The following is a 20,281-nucleotide window of genomic DNA, read 5'->3' as shown; positions in this document are numbered from 1 at the left end:
TTTGAGCTGGCTGCAGTCAGCCATCTCTGCCCAACTTTCACCAGGTCCTCTCACGAGACCAGTGGCCTGTTGGTCAGTGCCTCCACACACACAGCACACACAGCCCAAGAGTGTAGAAACCCCCTCAGACATCCCCTGGGACCTCACAAACCTCATACTTATCTCTACATTTGGCAGCTGCTGCTGGTGCCATGGTTGCTGTTATTACTGCTACTAATAATGAAATCCAATATTAGCTCCGTTTTGTTACCCTGGAAATTAGCGAAAGAGATGGAGATTAAAAGTTGCAAAGATTCAAAAAGAATTTTTAAATATAGCAGTGGCTTGGCAGCCTGTACTGTCTGAAATTTCTACATTTTACATGCATTCCTCAGACTGTCTTTGCTTCCCTTTAAATGAATAGAGTTAAATTAGTTCCCATACACACTCAGGAATCCTCTGACACTTCTCCTTAAGAGCAAGCCTTTACTTCTTTATTGCTTTAAATTCGTATAAGCATTCATAATCTAAGTGTTCATACCAATATAAAGTTTAATGAAAATATATTAGGTTGGGTTGCATTCATATAGGCAGGTAAGCCTTACTCCATTTCTGTTTGAATCCTTAGCTCACTCACACACTTTCAGCAGTTTAGCTGGCTGCATTCAAGGCAAATGGATAGGAAGTGTTGTGAAGCTTCATAAGCGTCATAGGATAGGACGCATTGCAGAACGCTTCAGTGCCTGTTTCCCTGTGCCACTCTTCTTTGGAAACAGCTTTTAAACTGAGGCCCTTTGCCCCACGTAGCTGCTTGGCGTCTGCATTGCAGCAATGTCTCTGTGCCTGATCATGTACCCCCATTGATTCAGACCCTAAACCTGACCCATGGACTCAGCTCCTTGCTTGACCTCAGACCTGCTTTCTCTCTATGGACTTTTTTGATGATCTGGTTTCTGGGCTTCCTCCAGCTGCCTCCCAGCCTGGTCTGTCCTGCTCCCTTCTAGGAGTGGTGCAATGAGCCATTGCTCATGAGGCTTCTGCCCTGCTGCCCACCCCATGGAGATGCTCTGCAGCTCCCAGCCCCCAGGGGAGGACCATGCTGTGCCTTGACATCCCAGATAACTGAGTTGAAGCCATTGTTAAATTCTGAATTGTAAACCACCTCAGTAAACTCATTAAGAGCAGGATAAACTAGCATGGCTTCTGCAGAGGAAATTCAAGCCCTCTAATCTACTAAAACAGCAGACAAAAGGGAACAGGTTCATAATTTTTTTTTTTTTTTTTTGACCTTTAGGAAGCCTTTAACAAAGTCCTTCACAGAAGCTTTTTCTTAAAGCTTCCTAGTCATGTTGTGAAAGGTAAAATACTGTGATGGATTATAAACAGATTTAGATATAGAAAACAAAGGATAAGAATAAATATCAATTTGCAGGGAAAAAAAAAAAAAAAAAAAAAAAAAAAAAAGTTAATAACTGGGTTCTCCAAAGGTCCATATTGTTTGATAGACTCAATACTGATACAGAAAAGAATTAGAAGAGGAACGTTGTGATATTTGCTAAGAGCACAACATTATTTAGATTAGTCTAGATTGACAACATTTTATAAGATTTCCAAGGAAACTGAAATTTACTTCCATAATCACATTTTAATTCTGACAAATGTAAGTTAATGAACACACAAATAATTTCTCATATACAAATAATTTGCAGTCTCACATTAATTCAAACCATTTACAAAGTTAGGTTACCATATTATTATGGACTGTTAAATGAAAAGTCCCATTGCAGTAAAATAGAAAAATGTGTAAAGAAATAATTTGAAAATGTCATTTAAAATAATGTGAGTCAATAAACATTACTTTGACTTTGACATAAAATATCAGTTTTAATTTCCTAAAGAGGTATGTAAAAAAAAAAAAAAAAAAAAAAAAAAAAAAAAAAAAAGCAAGGAAATAATCTATTCACATTGATAAATTCATTTGATTTTCATATTCATAGTATAACAGATATGTTATATAAATAAACATACAAACGTATATTTGCTTTGTTTCATTACAAAATCTGCATTGCTGCTTGTATATGTTGAGGATAGTTGAACTTTCAAATCCTAGTATTTCAGTGAATTTAATTTTTACTGTTTTAAAATTAGGAGACAGAAAATAAAAATGAGACTTGATGACCAAACTTACTTTAGTAAGTTGATTATCTTACCTTTAAAAAAAAATCAAATCCACAGAGAAAAAATATAATTTTAATAAACTACAAATATCATGGAGAAATTCTGTCTTGCTATCAACAGTGATGATGTGAAGTTTATGAACTAAATTTCCTAAGTGAATTGTGAAATAGAAGTTAAACTTAGTGAAATAAGAAGATGGATTTAGTGGCATCCAGTGATGTTTTATTTGAACAAAGTATTTGAATGTACAGAGAATATTTTATATGAGTTAAAATTACTGAATAATCCTGCATATACTTATGGGCTGGGCATAAATTAGAGATATATCTTTCAATTTAATAGGTCATTATGTAATTGTGAATGAAACGAACAATTACTTGTATTGTTGTTTGATATTATTGTTTTTCAAGGAAGAACTTAAAATATGAATAGTTATAACTCATGTTACAGATTCTGTTACAGATTATTATAATCTATTAGCCTAGTTTATCCACTTAGAGATCCATACTGATAGCTAAAGGATCACACAAAATTGTACCTCAAATATATCACATAAACAAATCAAATACATCACATAAACAATGGAGTTAGAAAATAAAGAATATTGTCCTGACTAGAGGTAGGCAAGTACAATGCATCCTTGTATAAAACCAATCTGCCTATGTTGTGCAGTTTGAAAGTCCAAAAGCCCCAAAGAACTGTTTATCCAGGAACAAATTGAAATGTTTTGTTTGTTTGTTTGTTTAGATTTTATTTATCAGTTATGCCCTTCTAGCTAGACAGTCCTAGGCTGTTGAAGCTTCTTTTTAGGTTTTAGGTTCTCAAATCCCTTCTCATTGAACGGATTTATGAAATGAATCAGGAACATGAGTCAAAGAACATGAAATATTCCTTATTTATATCTTTTTGTCTCTAGTTTTGTTTTCATTAGATTCATGATCCTGATTTCAAAGCTCTAGAACAATAAGAAAAAACTCCTCCACTCATCTCATACACCACAAATGAATATAGGTAAGATTAAACTGTTTAAGGAGACAGTAGAGATGATTTTTTTCAAGGGTTGCATAAGACTGTAGAAATAAGTGTTTTGTTATTGTTTGTTCTGATTGCATTGCTTTGACATGTCAGACAAATAAAGCTCATAAAATTTCTCATTGCTAGTTTATTTCAGCAACAGAGAAACTGCAGAGAAACCACCAAGAATAATTCAATTCAGATGCTAATTCACAAGCTGAAGAAGGTTCTGGGGTAAAAATCTATAGAATGTTTTCCATTAGAACAGAAATCCATTTTTGTTGTTGTTGTTCAGTATATGTATTAAAAGCATGATGTGGAGGAAGTCAGTAAAAGGATTGTGAAAAGAAGAAATAAATGTTATATTTAAAATAATAATTCAAACATGTATTAAGGCATTTCTTATCACTGGACCATATCTGTATTTATGTGCAAATGTATTGTATGTATATTTATGCACAAACTTCTACTTATTGTTGTACATCAGCAGCAGAATCAACATCAATTTTGTTTTTCAACAGAACTCATTTTATCTCCAAAGTATAGATATCCAATGTGTGCCAACATCTGGCTTAAAGATGCATTGTTCATAATGATTTCCCTGGAGGCAATATTATCTGGTCAAAAAGGGGGAAAACAAACTGCCTATCAGATTCTAATGGACAGAGGTTAGTGTAACATCTGCCCTCTCTATTTTCTACTTGTTTCTGAATTCGTGTACAGCATTCCTCTGTCCCAAAAGTTGTTCAAGCATGTAACTGCAGCACCAATGAGTTGAATCCTCTTTTTTCTTTCTTTTTTTCTTTTTTTTTTTTTTTTTCCAGCTGATATGGAAAATTGTTTTTCAGCTGCTATTTGAGGGTCTTTTTTTCTAGCTTTGTTAAGAGTGAGTAAAGTGGCTAGAGACTGTGCATTAGAGTCTTCTGGTTACAAGAAGTCAGTGATAATGAGCAATTTGTGAAGTGTGATACCTATGCTCTAGTATCAATAGTAATAATATCCAATGGAATTTTCAATTGCTACAGCCACTTCTTTGCTCCTTTTTCAGTTGTCCTTTGCTGGTGGTGCTAGCTTTTGAAGCCACCATCATTTTTAATCCTCTTTTATAACAGGCATCAACTAGTACTCAGCTTGTATGTCTGCTATAATCCATTCCTATAAGAGAACCTTTGAGAGACATAAAGAACTTCCAACTCAGCAGAAGTTCCTGCCTGCGGACCTGAAGACTGCAGAAAACTAAGTTATTATCTTAGCTTCAGTTCTGCAGACACTGGAAGAAATTTTGAGCAAATTAGAACCAAAACTAATAATGAATTTTATTTGATCACTAGTTACACTAATAGCTTCTTACTTGGTCTGTTTGGTCTTTTTTTTCTGATGTAATTTACTAAACCCCTTGTGAGGGAAGGAAAATGTAAGCAAAATGGTAGATCTGGTTGCTTAGAAAGAAGAAGTCAAATCCACTGACAAAGAGAACACTTTTTTCAAATAAGACCTTTTATCATAACGAAATCATAGAAAAGTGGAATGAAGTGGTAGTGAGTTAGTGCTGAGTTCCATAGTACCATGACCTTTAGTTCATGATCAAAGCCAGTATAGTTCAATGAGTTCCAAGAAAGCTATGGGTTGTTCTGATCTCAGCATATACATTTGCAATACCAAAAGAACAACATCGCAGTTGACATTAATGGACTCTGCATTACTTTTGCTCTTGCAGCTTGAACAAAGATGCCAAGGACTAAGTGAGCTTGGAGACTGAACCAGCTGCTGACTACACGATGTTTGCAATTACAGAGTTTGCAGTTCTCCATGGAGGACAAACATTTAAATTAAAAATATATATAATTATAACCATTTGGCTATGTGAAATGCATGTGTACTTAATCTAATGATTTTTTTTTTTTATTTTGTAGTTTTGTAGGAAATCATTTCTTTATGTGGCATATCCACTTTCTGCCATACTCACATTACTTTGCAAATGGCAGAAATGCACACTGAGGATACACAGAACTACTCTGGGAACAATATTTTACAAAATGTTACAATCTGCAAATGCTGCAGCATGCCTGAAAAGGTTAACTGATGCTGCCTTGTTGTGCAGCATTAGTACTGGAGAGGCTGAACAGACCCACTATAGAAGGGGTTTGCAGGAGGGGAGGAGAAGAGAGGATTAAGGATTAGCAAAGTGTTATTTATGCTCTGCTCAACCCCTGCTGACTTCAGACAATTGTTCTCCTGAGAGATTTTAATATGGGATACTCCTTGCTCTTCTTTTTTGATTACTGATGCAGAAGTTCTCAAGAAATAAGCAGAAGATGTGAGAGAGAATGAGGATATTGCCACAAAGAAAAACTGAGGCACTGAAGACAGTGCTCTGAGGTGAGCCACCCAGCTGCTTGCTCACTGTCCGTCTTCAAGAGGACAGGGGGAAAAAAATAGGATTAAAAAGCGGATGGATTGAGATAAAGGCAGGGAGCTTGCTTACCAATTACCATCTCAGGCAAAACAAATTTGACTTGGGAAAAATTAATTTAATTTACCGCTAATTAAAATAGATTTGTGTAGTGAGAAACAAGAACAAACATCACAACACCTTTCCTCTCCACTCACAATCCAGACATCTCTCATTCACACCAGGCACCAGGTGGGGCACACTGTACCCCACCTCTGAGTGGTGCACAGGGGCAAGGGGTTATGGTCAGTGTATTATGGTTTAACATGCTCCAGCATGGGGTCCTGAACAGGTTCCAGTGTGGACATCTGCTCCAGTACCTGGAGCACCTCCTCCTCCTTCTCTGTCCTTGGTGCTCACTCTGCTGTTTCACCTGTTTGGCATTTTCTTCAGCATGTTTTCACAGAGGCACAGAAGCTTGGCTTAGATGTGTCCTGCAGCAGGTCTGTTACAAAGCCAAGTGTGTCTGACACAAGGGCATCTCCTGGCCTTTTCTCACAAAAGCCACCCCTGCAGCCTCCCCATTGACATACCCTTGCCACCTACACCTCACATAGTCTTCCTCTCAGAGTTATAGATAGAAGTTCCTGGCCTAGGTGAAGAAATGACACTTTGAGCTTAAAAGGATAAGCAAAAATTATGCGGTGGCAGCCAGAGGAGCAGAGTAAGGTCAGACTATGCAGAGAGCATGGGAGGCATGTAATAACCATAATTAACCCATATTTTGTTTTCACCCACATACACATGCTTTATGCTCATATATGCTTAATTCTGATTGTGTTTCTTCAAACCTTATGTATTTATTTAATTGTATGCCTCTATCTTTGTGTCTGCTCCCCCTGTTCCTTCATTTATTTACTCATAAACAGATGATGCACAAGCAGTTTTATATGGAACTGAAGGTAAATGATCTGTCAGTGAAGGTGCAGTGTATGCATAACTGGTAAGTGAGGGCATTTACAATGAGACGTGGGGAGTCAATGGCTCTGGAAGTTCTGACAGCAAACCATAACACATACAGAGCAATCAGGTATGAAACAAAAACACCAAATGAATGGAAGAAAAGTGCGTCTATGTGACATTGAAAATAAATGCATTATATGTAAATATACACAATATGATATGATCATGTAATATAATGTATGATGTATATACAGTATGATATTTGATACTGTGACAGAGCACTGGCACAGACTGCCCACAGAGGTTGTGAAGTCTCCCTCTTTACAGATATTCAAAAGCCATCTGGTTCTGGTCCTAGGCAGCTGGTTCTGCTTGAGCAGGGTCCCATCCAACCTCAACCATTCTGTGATTCTGTGAAAAGAATGTAAAAATGTTGAGAACCCATACTATATATACTGCATAGCTGCAGGAAATCCTTTCTTCCTCATACTTTCCTGTTGTTGCCTGTCTTATGAGGTCGCAACCTTCACATGGACTTCCAGATGCTTCTTCAGTGAAAATATCAGCTAATACAGACTTATTCAGACTATTACTTGACTAATCCTAACTGACAATATTACTAAAACTCACTTTGCATATCCTGTCAGCAATGTCCTTTTGTTTCAGTGTGGTACTTCTCAAAAGGAAGTACCTTTCATATTTTTTTTCTTTATTCTTTTTTTTTTTTAATAATGATATATTAGCAATTTTTGATACTCAAAAAAAAAAAGTATGTAGAAAGATATTTACACATATATTCACATTCATTACATAATAGCTTATTGGTAACTAGTTGCAAGTTTATTTGGCATAAATTCTTATTTTGATTTTTTAAGAGCAAAACCAAAAGGTATTTTAACAAGAATTTTGGGTTGATTAAAACAGGTACCGAAAATGCATAAATACAAAAGGTATCTGTTTGCTCATTATGTGTTTGCTTCTAGTGAGAGTTGAATCAGCTTGGAATAATCTATGATTTCCATATATATATATATGTAAGACTGTAATGCTAGGAGGAGACAGAGAGTGTTGGGAACTGCATATGTCAAAAATTCAGTGTAAAATACTGACTGAGATAGAAAAGACAGATTTGGATCTTTCATTGAGTTACTTGTACAATGCCTACAGGTGAAGTAACAAACTTCAAAATTGGTAACATTAAAACCAGAACTTTCTGCCATTTAACATACCAGAATATTACATAAAAGTAAGATACATCAAGCCTCTTCCAATAGCTGATCCAAATCAGAGAAAGTGGATAGGTCTCTGTCACTCCCAGTGGTGGGATTCTTGCCCTCCATTGGATACAGAAGGAGTTTAAAGCTGTGAACTAGATCGAATAAGCTGACTTTATTTAGTACCTTATTGACCCATCATCCCATGCTAAAACATTGAATTCTTTAAAGAGAACAAGCTTCTTCATGTTATCCCACTCGCATACTAGATGATTCAATATAATATCCTTTTTGGCCAATCTCAACAGTACCATATTGGTAAGTCTAAGAGAACTGAGATTTAACTGTATGGATCTTTGAGTATTTCCTTTAGAACTGTCAGCTTTGAGCATAGACTGGATTTCCTGGGAGCTTTCAAAACTTTTTAACAGAGGTTCAAACAGTTGTCAAATTGGTGACTGTTCCAACAACTATCTAAATGTTGACTGTTTTTTTGTTTCCATAAAGATAGTAAGGAAAGATGCATAAATCTTTCAGGGAGAAGCTCCTCTTCTGTGTACTAGGATTTTGTTTGTTTGTTCATTTATTTGTTTGTTTAGCTTTTTATAGATAGAAAACTATGAAATCCAGTGGACAATTGGTCTGTATTCTTATCAGCCTGAAAATGACAAATAAACATGGGTTCAGAAACCACTTCCTGAAGGTACAATTTAAAAATTATAGCAGCAAATTTTGCTATAGAAAGAACAAGATATGTCTCATAGCCACGGTAACTCTCAGTAGCAAACATTTAAATGTCAGCAAATTAGGAACAGACTTTTAAAGCAGGCATCACTGAACATATGATGAGTTGTTTTTTTGTTTGTTTGTTTGTTTGTTTGTTTTGTTTTTTTCATTTTTCTTCCTGAACAAGAGTAACACTAAATTTTCAACAAGTACCTTATGGGAAAACAAATCTGTTCTAGCAGTGTGTACCACTTCTGGAAACTGAATGAAAATTTTTGGAGTCAAGGGATTCAATGTATATTGGCTTTATTGGTTTTATTTCTTCTTTGCTGGCAAGCAAATGTAAATTCTACTGTCAGCAGCATAGTATAAGGAATGTTAAACATTAGAGCTGGATAGAAAAGTAAATTGCATCACTGCTGTACTCGCTGTTTTTATGATTACATACAGGCTACACAATAATTAATTTATAAAGGTAAAAAGAGTCGGTGTTTTAATTGCAATAAGAATATTTTTAAAGCAATAACACCACAATAAAAATCTTAGATATTCTTCTGTTTAATCTCAGTTTCACTTACAATTCAAAAGTTTGTGTGTACTCTTTATTTACCTATCAGGCTATCTTTCCCTCCTGTTGGACAGTTGTGGTAGAAGGACAGTTTGGAGGAGAGTCAGGAACACCGAAGACCTAAAAGGCAAACAGATGGCTTTTTTTCCAAGTGCCAGAAGATAAAATGTGTCTTTCCACAGATACACAAGTAAGGGGAAAAAAGCTGACTGCAGCCTGCATCAGTTTCTGCCCAAAAGCTAATGGTAATCAATATAACTTTACCAGAAAGGTAATATAGATGAAAATGCAGCTATACTTGTGAAGTTATGCTTCTTAATTTTGTAAAGCACAGTGTTACAAAAATGTAACATATCTATGTGTATGCATTACAGGTTTCAGTCACCCTGTTAAGAGATTTCACAATTTCTCCATATACATCTTACTCCATAGTACACCTACCCCCAGAACGTATATCTACTTCTAAAATATACATCTAGCTATGACATTTTCCACAGATGCTGTGAGAATTAAAGCACTTGTGTTCTCACTCTGAGAAACTAAGTCACACAGAGATACATTTAAATGCAATATATTATTCTTATTATCAAAGAATGAAGTATTGGAGGAATTTCTGTTGAAACAGTTGCTTCTATGACAACAGGAACATCATAAAGATTTTAAGCAGGACTGGTGGCACCACCTATGGTTAAGGTTAGCCTGTGGTTCATATTTTTAGTTGATTATAACTCTACTTAGGTTCAACAGTCAAAACTCAAATTTTCCATGTTGACTCTACAGAGAAGGATAGATGTATTTTTATTTTTTCTCCTCCAATAAGTGTCTAGTCATAAAGATCTCCTATTCCCAAGAAAGGGTCTAATGAAAATAAAAAAAATATTGTTTCCTTGTAGTGAAAAATATGCAGTGCTATATATTATGGAACTGAGATTTTAGCAAAGCCTGTCAGGAATGTGTCTTTGCTTACCCCATTAAAATCTTCAAATTTACCCAAGGTGTAAGCCTCTGAAAAGCTTTCACATGATCATCATCACAAAACTGCTAACACTGAAAGCTGTGTGGAACTGACTGAATCTTTCCTCGGATAATTTCTATTGTCTGGGTCTTCTGACAGCAATACTAAATTTAGGAAATTCACTTTCTTAGGCTACACTGATACAAAAGCAGCCTTTTTCAATGCAGAGGAGACAGACCTAGACTTGAAAAAAAAGCTGGAAAGAAGGACATAGGAAATGGAGCTAGGAACATGATGGACAAAGAATCTTGGGCCCAGAGCTCACTTTTTCATGAGGAGGATGGGACTAAAAGATTGAAAGAGAAGAGGTCAGTGGGTGGGCAGAAAACTAAAACATTGAACTGGTGATGGAAAACAGAAACGACAAGGAAAGATCTAAGTATAAGCAGAATAAAAGAAATGGCAATGACTGGTGAGCAGAAAAGGTATTTGGGTGAACCGTGACTGATGCACAGAGACCCTACCTGAATGAGTGAATGAAGCAAGTGAAATAAGATGAGCTGGAGGAGAGGACTGGTGTAGACAGAAAGGCAGCTTGGTTAATGACCAGATTAGAATGGGAGAAACCAGGACTGTTTACCCTTCAAACCATCATAGCAAGCCAAATAGACTTTTATTCATATTTTAGTGGTGAAACACACACTTTTAGACTGAAAAGTCTGTGGTTTCTGTAGTTTCCATGCTGCTGTCTTTCTAGTCAAAAAAAAAAAAATGCTTATGGGGACAGGAAGACTGCTCTCTTTATGGGACTATCTGTTCAGGTTTAAAAACACAGGGTGAGGTGGGCAAGCAGTAAGAGGGAGCTTACAGGATGAGGGAGACTGAGGCCTTGTGAGAAGCAAAGGGCTACTGATAGGTAGAAACAAAAAACAAGCCTGGAAGGGGAGAGATTTCTTAAATGCCTGAAGGGAAACCATGGAGTTTGTTTACACAGAATGTGTACTTCATGAAAAAATAAATCATGTTTTCAGTTATTTCATGAAAAAGCAAAACTGGAAAAAAATGAAAGTGGGAATAAGGGAGAATTGTTCCAAACCCTCTCAGTTAATTCTGCTGTGTTAAACAGACAAATACAGGCTTTATTGGGAAGATGTTTGTTTTCCTATGAAAAGGATTATGTTGTTTGAGTTTCTATACCTGTATATTCTATATAATTTAGCTTTCAAGACAGATAGTCTTTGATGTTTCTCATGTGCTGATTTTAAAGAAATTAAAATAGAGATCAACTCCCCTCAAGGTTCTCTTCTCCTTCGGTTTCTGTCACAACCTAGCCTTACTAAAACTGTGATATGAGGCTGTGGTGGTTTTACTCGGGTGGGCAACCAAGTTCCACCACAGCCGTTCTCTCAGTCCCCCTCCTCAAAGAGGAAAGAGGAGAAAATACAACACAAAGTGCTAAAGGTTTGAGATAAGGATGATTTAATTAAAGGGAAAAACGAGAGGGAAAAAAAAAAAAAAGGCAAAGAAAAAAAAAAAAAAAAGCAAAGGCCGCACAGAGAGAAAAGCAGTTACTCTCTACTTCTCATCAATGAGCAATGTTCGGCCACGCCCTGGGAAGCAGGGCCTCAATACATACAGCGGCTGTTCAGGAGGACAGATGCTTCCACAAGTGCCACCCCCTCTCCTTCCCCTTTCCTACCTTTTATTGCTGAGTGTGACATCATATAGCATGGAATATCCCTTTGGTCAGTTTAGGTCAGCTGCCCTGGTGATGTCCCCTTCCCATCACTTGCCCACCCTCAGCCTGCTGGCTCTTGGGACCTTGGAGGGAGTCCTGATGCAGTGCCAGTATTGTGTAGCAGTAGGCACAACACTGGTGTGATACCAATGCTGGTCTAGCTACAAGGGCAGAGCACATCACTGTATGGGCTGCTGCAGGAAAAGTTAACTCTATCCCAGTCAGACGCAGCACAGAGGTAAACGGGTTTTTCATGCAGCAGGTCAAGTTCCTCCTTTTCTGGATGTACAGATAATACCATGAACAACTAAACTGCCAAACTGCAGGATGTCTGCAGCTGCAGTTGAAGATGTGGGGAATGGTACTACAAAATGGAGGGCTAAGTACTCTAAAAATAAGTTTCTAGGTACTCAAAGCAGTCTCAGATTTATCAGATGGTGCATCTCAGTGTTCCAGTCATAAAATTAGGATAATTCTCTCTCTTCACCTTTCCAAATAAATTCACTAATATGTTGTAAGGTAGTCAAATGACATAAAAATATGCCTGCTGTAAAAGATAATGTTAAAATGAACAAGCTTGTTAACAAACCTGTTCACAGCAGGATTTCGCTAGTGTGAATTGAATAAGACATGGACCATATATTGAACAATCCTCTGCAATGAACAAGACAGGAATCCTTTGGAAAACATAGCCAGCATTCATGTAATTGAAAACAGTATTGAGTCAGGTGACATCAATAAGGATGTGGAAACTGGGAAAACAAAAAACAAGTTACAATTGAATACTTATTTAAAAGCAGATTATATTTGAAATGTATATTACTTATATATTTATATATATTATGTTTTAGATTTATAGTTACTATAAATAAAGCTAGATAAAAATAATGTACTACACATTTAAATATATTCCTTTTTAAAAGAGCGTCCTTCCAGAAAAAGATGTATTGGCAACACAGCTATTAATGTAATTAACACTTCTATATTAAAGATATTTTCAAGATATTTACAAATGTCAAAACTAATACTTTTATTAATTTAATGGCTTTTTTTAAGTATAATGTTCTTTGACATTTTTAACTCTGGATCTATTTTTTAGACATTATTAGATTTACTTTTGCTGCAGTTAGGGCCAGTTCCTCAATAATATTACCCTCCTTTAAAATCTAGTCCTAATCAACTTCCTTTGAAGATCTAGGCTTCAGTGTCCCAAAAATAAACCATTTGCTAGAAAATTTCAGTGCAGTTAAGCTTGTGAACAGACCTTTCACAAAAGCAAAGATTTGTTCACCTGTGCTTAGGTAGGGCTAAGTGCTAGACATGAAATAACTGATTTAGGAATGCTACAGCCATCATAATACAGGGATTGCTATATGTCAGCTTGTAAATATTGTATTATCAACAGCCCTTGCATCCCAAGTTTGTTCAATGTTTTCAAAAATCAAGAAAGAAAAATATGTTAGTATCCATATGTGTTTTTTTTTAAATTATTTATTTTGAACTAGGGATTACTAATTTAAAAAACAAAAATAGCGACAGATTGATTTCTTTTATAATAAAGGTATTTATCCACACTTATATCTATTTTTTTTTTTTTAGTGAAACTACATTTTTTTTAAAGTCCAGGCTAGAAATGGTAGTTTAAACCAGAAAGAAACATGTAATCAAATGAAGACTATAACACAGAATTGATTAAATATTAGGGATGCATTTTCTGGAATTTTCAGAGGTATCTGAAAAGATCAGTGTGAATTAATTATGCTTGGAGTGACAAATTGAGCCATTCTGAGCAAACGTCTGATTATGGCTGATTTTAGGCATGAAAAATATGAAGGTTAAGATAATAAACTTGGGAATAATATTAAATTCTGTTACAAGATCACATGCATAATTAGGTCATGAGAGAGGAGTCATATGGAGAAACAGAGTACGGAGTAACAGAGAAACAAAAGGGAGGCAAATCTAGAAATTAAAGTTTGTGAAATAATGCTTCACATGTCTGATTTGTTGTTGAAAACGGTTTTCTTCAAGCTCTCTTCAAGCTTTTGATGGCCAATGCATGTGTATTTTTTCCTCTTTATCCACAATTTGGCACTCTGAAAGATGAGGCCAGTCACTACAGGGACACCAGTACTGGGGCCATTTCCCTTCAATAACTTTTTCTATGATCTGGACAAGGGGATCGAGTGCACCCTCAGTAAGTTTGCAGATAACACCAAGTTAGGCAAAAGTGTTGATCTACTTGAATGTAGAAAAGCTCTGCAGAGGGATCTGGATAGGCTGGATTGATGGGCCGAAGCCAACTGTATGAGGTTCATCAAGACTAAATGCCAGGTCCTGCACTTTGGCAACAACAACTCCAAGCAGTGCTACAGGAAGAGTGGATGGAAAGCTGCCCAGCAGAGAAGGACCTCAGGGTTTTGGTCAATAGCAGTCTGAATATGAGCCAGTAGTGTGCTCAGATGGCAAAGAACACCAACAGCATCCTGGCTTGTATCAGAAGTAGTGTGGCTATCAGGACAAGGGAAATGATTGTCCTCCTGTACTCAGCTCTGGTGAGGTCATACCTCGAATACTGTGTTCAGTTTGGGGTCCTTCACTACAAGGACATCGGGTTCCGGAGCATGTCCAAAGAAGGGCAATGAAGCTGGTGAAGGGTCTAGAGAACAAGCCTTATGAGGAGCAGCTGAGGGAACTGGGGTTGTTTCACCTGGAGAAAAGAAGGCTCAGGGGAGACCTTATGACTCTCTACAACTAGTTCAGAGCAGGTTGTAGCAAGGTGGTGGTCAGATTCTTCTCCCAAGCAGCAATTGATAAGACAAAAAGAAATGGCTGCAAGTAGCACCAGGGGAGGTTTAGGTTAGGTATTAGGAAAAAATTCTTCACTGAAAGGGTTGTGAGACATTGGAACAGGCTGCCCAGGGAAGCAGTTGAGTCACCATCCCTGGAATTCTTCTGAAAACGTAATGTAGTGATGTAGTGCTTAGTGACATGTTTTAATGGCAGACTTGGCAGTGCTAGGTTAAAGGCTGGAACAGATGATCTTAGAGGTCTTTTCCAACATAAATGATTCTATGATAGAGGTTCATCTTAATTCTAAAGCATTGGATACAGGTGTTTTAGAAGCAGGAGGCTTCTCTTGCACCACTGGTATTTTTCAGTAAGACAAATCAGCAGAAAAGTTGTCAGAAATAAATTTGAACATACGTGATTAGCAGAAACTGCTGAATTTGAAGATATTGAAAGACCTGCTACTGAGGCATCTGCCCTCTGAAGTAAAAATATTCATACCCCTAGTATCTTGAATACCCAAAAAAGCCAACGTTTTGAGTCTTCTGAAATTTTACATTGAAAGTACAAAATTTATTAGAAATTTTTGAGGCATATTTCATGCTTTGCTTTTTCATTTTCTTCTTTATTTGATACATACAGGTGCAAGACAAAGGCTGACTGTAGTTTAAATGTATGCATTTTAGAGTTAAGAAAGCAAGTATTGACCTCACTTACCTCAATAAAATCATAGAATATCCCCTGTTGGAAGGGACCCACAAGGATCATCGAGTCCAACTCCTGGAAAGATTCGTTATCTTGATTTGATTAATATTGATGGAATCGTCTTCATCCAGCCTGGATATATTTATTTTCACCTGTGGTTTAAATCAGGTAAGAATGTCCCAAATGTTAGTACTTTCCACCTGTGAACAGGTAAATACTTATAAATAAATATAGTATTTTTATTTACATTCATTATATTCACAGTATTTATATAAAATGGATTTTTATATGAGCAACAAAAGACACCAAAATTAAAACTACACACTTCCTCACCAGTCTTCCAGGCTCAGCTTCACTCGCAACTCCTCTATCTACCCAAGAAGCACAGGGACAATGGATGGGGGTTATAGCTGGTACTTAGCAGTTTTGCCCTGACAATCCTTCCTCCTCACACTCTTCCTCTGCTTCAGTGTGGGTCCTCCATCAGCTGCAGCCCTTCTGGAAAATACATCTGTTCCAGAGTGAGGTCCTCCACAGGCTGCAGGCAAATAGCTGCTCTGCCATGGAATTCCTCCCTCTGCCTCCTCCAACACTGGTGTTCCCTCTGCTGTTTCTCAAACCTCTTGCTCCCTCCTCTTCTCTCTGTTTAGCATGCCCTTCCCCTCTTAAACATCTTCCATGCATGCCCATGGCTTCCATGGCTTGCCCAGCTGTGCTGTGAGGTGTCTGTTAAGAGTTGGCTAGAACCAGCTGGAACCAGCTGTGTCTGGCATGGGGCAGCCCCAGCCTCTCATCACAGAAGAGTTGCAACCTCCTTGCAACCCCCACTGACAGCACCTGAGCACCCATAAGCGTAACATGGAGGAAGATCAGTGCAAAACTTTAAGAACTGTTTAATGAAGAACACAAAAGCAGGAGGGAGCAAAGAGGATAAAAACCCAGGCCTCTCATTTTAACTATTTTCATGACTAGGTGGCAAAATCACACTCATATTTACTATTCAAAGTTGAAGGATCAGCCTCAAGTTCCAGCTACCTAAAAATCACATTCATTGCTGAGGCAGCCTGTTTCCATTTTAGATCTACAGTCAACATGCTTTTAGGAAAATATCTTCTGATCTTAATCAGTGTGCTGAGTCAGAGTCATCATAATTTTCTGCTGCCTTTTTTTTTCTTTTTTTTTTTTCCTGTTAAGCACAATTGTGAACCATCCTGTCTTTGTTGAGGAGATATTACCTACAAACCTTACAATTATGTAAAGCATGGGACATAATTCAGTTCACAAGCCTATGCTTAAAACATAGATATTTAAAGCATTCCGAAATTATAAAAGCTTAAGCAGATTCCCATATGTTTTCAAAACAACCAAAATGAGCATTTTGGTGTTTCAGTCGTATCGGGCACTGATAATACTTGATCTGAACTCTATAGTTATGAAGAACTTGCTTTAGTGTTGCAGTCCTGATGCTATATTGTGCAAAATTATTTTCAGAACTGGAAATATATTATTTAATTATTCTACTTCATAATTCTAAGGAAGATAAAATGTGCATTCTGTACTTTTCAGGTGACTTTACATACCTATCTGGTCAAACAGAGAAGCTTTTCAGAATTGGTTCAAATAAGAATTAAATGTTGCCTTTAGATGTGATGGAGGGAGTGAAATGATGTCAACAACAGTTATTTATTTCTACTTACAGGAGTTTGTGACAGTGAACATATTTTAAGGCAAAGTGGGACATAAAAAAATATATATATGTGACCGCTATGATTTCTTTTCCTATCGACTTCTTTTGACAACTTATCTTAGGCATCAATAAAAAAGAAAATAGTTCTTTATTATTATTATTATTAAGATGCAAGGTTACAGATTATATTTATACCTCTATTTCATGTTACCATTCTATTTTCAAGGCATCTTTAGAAGTTTTTATTTTGTTCAAAATATTATATAGTTTGGATAAATTATACTCTTTTTGCAATGATTCCTTATTTTAATTTCTTGTGATTTCCCCTAGGCAGATTTTTGTTTGAAATTATCCGAATGTTAAACAATATTCTAATACCATTTTCATTTGTCACTCTTTTCATACCTTGCTCATAGTTACAATATTCTTTCTCAACCAGTTGTAATACATGTAATCTTGAAAGCTTCTTTGATCCCAGAAAGAAGCTTGCTGAAGCTTATCAGTGTGGATTTGGAAGGTATGTGTAACCAAACTCTACACGATTCAAATCTGGATCTGTGTACTTACTTAACCACCTGACTCCACTGTCCTCAGTTAACAGTTTAATGTTTAGCACTGTGACAGAATATGCATCATCATAGCCTTACTTGGAAAAAAATATATATTTTACAATCATTTAAACCTTTTTACTTTCTGATTAAAGCATAATATGTTTTGTTTGTTTATTTTTTGTTTTTTGTTGTTGTTGTTTTGTTTTGTTTTGTTTTACTTGTATTTCATGTGATCACCTGCCTTTTATCAATGAACAGTCATAATCATTAACAAGTTATAGAGGTATAGACCTTTAAAAAAGAGGGCATGTTGTAATATGTCATAATAATTTGACATTTTGTAGCATCTAAAATTCTGTCTATTATGAATCATAATCAGTGATTTTAAAGATGGTATCAAACTTATCTGAGTAACATGTGAAATGTTTTCTAACTAAGAAATAGAAAATTTAGTAAGTATTTTCATTGTTAGCCTTTTTGCCTTGTGTGATCTCTGGAATAAATGCAAGATGTACAACATGCTCTTTGTATCTTCTGGTTAGAATAATTTTTTTCTGTGCTTCTGGCATTCAGATTGCTGTCAAACTTTCATATGACATTATTTCTAATAACTTTAAAATATAACTAGCAGTGTCTAAAATATTGTTATAGTAGTGCTAACTTAGCAAACAGAAAAAAAAAAAAAAAAAAAAAAAAAAAACTTCCACAGAAATGTGCTAGTGATTAATTTGTCTTAGCTACTTGCTATGAGAAAGTTTTCTACACAAAGAAAGTAAGCATAAATTGCGTATAATTATTTTATAATACGTACACAATATCTATATGAAGTCCAAGATTAGTTTGTAAACCCCTGGATGTACAGAAAATACTTTTAATGAACATTTTGCAATACTAAGTAATGCAATTAACTGATTACTGGGAGCAATTACTTAGAGATGTAAATATGTACAACTCTGTGAGTTTATAAGCTTGCCTTTATAAATATTAAATCACATAAGTTCTATCTTCAAGCTAACTTAAATGCATTAAAAGAAAATTCAGAACTGATCTGGAAAATGTATGTGCTGTTTCACTTTTGTTAAATATTTTAAACTGTAGTATAAAATATGTTTTCTATAGGACAAGCAGCAGTATATCTATGAATATGCTATATTAATGACTTGCATTTTGTACCTTTTAGTTTTCTTCCAATATTTTGCACCAATAATTTTCACTTAAATGTTTTTTGGCAATGAGTAGAAATGACTTTAAAAATGCAATATATGCAAAAAAAAAAAAAAAAAATCATAAAAGCTAGGAGATGCTAAATTTCTTTTTTACATATTTTCATGGTATGGTTTGATTATTAGTGTGGATAGCAATAGAATAGAATAGAATAGAATAGAATAGAATAGAATAGAATAGAATAGAATAGAATAGAATAGAATATTAGAATTAAAAATAAGAACCTCAAAAAGGATTGACAGACAATGGGAGAGCTAGATAGAAATTATCTTCTGTATCACAAGAGTAATACGGTGTACAGATAGACTTCAGAGAAGTTAAAGAAAAGCAGAATTTTATGTCTTCCAATAAAGACAAAACAAACAAATATAAAATAAAATATTCAAAACCAAAAAAGGCAATTTCTACAAATAAATAAGGAATTAACTAATGGATAAGAACATACTCAGGCTTGGGTTCAAAACTTTATTGAGAGATAGCTCAATTCTACACTCTGGACTTAGAGTCAGATCTTTTTGGTGTATGTGGTTAAATTTTGTCAGCATCTGGAACAAAGAATTTACATGGGATCCCTTGTTATTTACTAAATCACAGGAGGTCTGCTGGTAAAACAGCAGTATTTGATACATGCTGTAAAGCAACATCCAATGCAAACACATATTAATGACAACTTGATTTACCAAAGTACATTCAGAATACTTTGTTCTGTGGCCTGTCAGGATTTTATCTGTGATCCTATCCAAGACAGCTAATTTATTTAAATTTCCACTTTACAGATATAAGACATTTAGTCAAAATATTTCTAGGCTTTTAATATTTCGTTTATTCATCAATACATGGGAGATGTGCAGAAGCAGAACTTATAGAAACAGTTTATTTGAGTAATATGTAAAAAATCCTAAAATGTATTTATATTTTTTATATATTTATAATATTTTTATATTAAATATAAAATATATGTCTATTTTTCTTAGAAAATATCAAAGGTGAGTTTTAAAAGGGGTATAACAGTACTCTTTGAACTATTTAAACAAATATTTTTTTCATAGGGAGGTAATACTTGTTTATGAGTGTAATTATAAAATTACTTTGTAATGGTAATTCACATTAAAAAAAAAAAGTATTCATTGTGATAATTTAAATTAATATTGAGTAGTGTTCTCAAATCAAGTGATCTCAAAGAGTGCTAAACTATGTGTTCTGTATTAGGCATGTGCTTAATTTCTTTTCTGAAACAGTTGTAATAAACCATTGTCTTTGACAGCAAAAATAATTTCAAAATGTGTGCTATCAAATTAGAATTATCTGCATTGAAGATTTTGATTTTAAAAATCTTAAAGGGTTTAAAAATATTTTAGATTTGCCTTCATTAGAAACATGATATCTGAGTGAAAACACCTTGATTTTTAAATGTTCTTTTTAAATAAGAATTCATAGTTAAAACCATTTATGACAGACCTAGAAGCTAACATATATTCATAAGCAGAAATAAACTTTTTATTTTATTTTGTAATATAATGACATGTTATTAAAACCTCAATTATAAAAAGAGAAAGAAAGAAAGAAAGAAAGAAAGAAAGAAAGAAAGAAAGAAAGA

General features: G+C 35.3%; 1 long non-coding RNA gene across 13 annotated transcripts in view; it reads right to left on the bottom strand.

Moving 5' to 3' along the window:
• Positions 1–2,918: 2,918 nt before the first annotated feature.
• LOC118166225 overlaps positions 2,919–20,281 on the bottom strand; it is a 56,153-nt gene continuing 38,790 nt past the window's right edge. For 12 of the 13 annotated variants that reach the window (XR_004750385.1, XR_004750386.1, XR_004750379.1 and 9 more), the window contains 3 exons: positions 15,235–15,422; positions 12,317–12,479; positions 2,919–6,010 (listed from right to left, as the gene is read on the bottom strand). This is a non-coding gene — a long non-coding RNA (uncharacterized LOC118166225). Of the gene's footprint in view, positions 6,011–9,076; positions 9,155–12,316; positions 12,480–15,234; positions 15,423–20,281 lie in introns of all 13 variants that reach the window. The other variant, XR_004750390.1, reaches the window with a different exon arrangement.

This window comes from Oxyura jamaicensis, chromosome 4 (assembly GCF_011077185.1).
Source record: "Oxyura jamaicensis isolate SHBP4307 breed ruddy duck chromosome 4, BPBGC_Ojam_1.0, whole genome shotgun sequence".
In the NCBI taxonomy this organism is placed as follows: domain Eukaryota; kingdom Metazoa; phylum Chordata; class Aves; order Anseriformes; family Anatidae; genus Oxyura; species Oxyura jamaicensis.
The sequence above is the reverse complement of the archived record's forward strand: the minus strand, read 5'-3'. Positions and strand labels throughout refer to the sequence as shown.